The sequence below is a fragment of the Mus pahari genome, chromosome 10, assembly GCF_900095145.1.
Source record: "Mus pahari chromosome 10, PAHARI_EIJ_v1.1, whole genome shotgun sequence".
Taxonomy (NCBI): domain Eukaryota; kingdom Metazoa; phylum Chordata; class Mammalia; order Rodentia; family Muridae; genus Mus; species Mus pahari.
Window position 1 is genome coordinate 29879733 of NC_034599.1, and position 1093 is coordinate 29880825.

Consider the following 1093-nt stretch of genomic DNA (forward strand, 5'->3'; position numbering starts at 1 on the left):
AAGAAGAAGAAGAAGAAGAAGAAGAAGAAGAAGAAGAAGAAGAAGAAGAAGAAGAAGAAGAAGAAGAAGAAGAAGAAGAAGAAGAAGAAGAAGAAGGCGGCCAAGATAGAAATAAAAAGTTGGTGGAAGGGAGGAGAGGTTTAGGGTAGCAAGGCCTGAGAAGAGACACAGATACTGAGGAAGCCTGGAGGCCTGCATGCTGCATGGACTCTGGTGTGCTAACAGGCACCACAGATAGTCATTTGCCCGTAGGTTCTTATGGAGTCGACACTGAGCGAGGTTTCTGTTTTATTTTTGTTTTTTGACAAAGAATGAGACAGGAAAAAGAAAAAAAGAGTAGATGAAGTATTCGTTCTCTCTCTCTCTCTCTCTCTCTCTCTCTCTCTCTCTCTCTCTCTCTCACACACACACACACACACACACACACACACACACGTTCCTTGATTTATAACGGGGTCATATCCTGACACACTTCTTTGCTCATGAGAAACAGGATAAGTAACAGCATGCATTTAGGTTACCTGTAGTGACACAATTTGTAACCCTAGCACTGAAGCAGCAGGAGCATTGCCATGAGCCCAACATCAGCCTGGGTTCCAGAGTGAGTAGCAGAGCTAGCTCAGGATACACAGCGAGGTCCTACCACAAGGGGGGAAAATGCAATAATACACCTAGCCACAGAAGAGCCCAGTGGAGAGCAGCGTGGGGTTCCCCCCATGACCACATGAATGGCTAGGTGCTGTGGGTCACTGCCCCTGCCCAGCATCAAGGGACTACTATTTTATACATCATTAGCTGGATGCATCTTGATTTCACAATGGACTCCTCATTAGTTGAGAGCCATACACACACACACACACACACACACACACACATACATATACCTCAGACTTTTAATTTGGAAGACAGACCTAATTTCTTAGAGCCAGGGCTTATACAGAACCAAGATGATTTTGAACCACCAAATCATTTTCTGTAGCTATAATTAAGATTACAACATAGCCGGGCGCGGTGGCACATGCCTTTAATCCCAGCACTCAGGAGGCAGAGGCAAGCGAATTTCTGAGTTCAAGGCCAGCCTGGTCTACAAAGT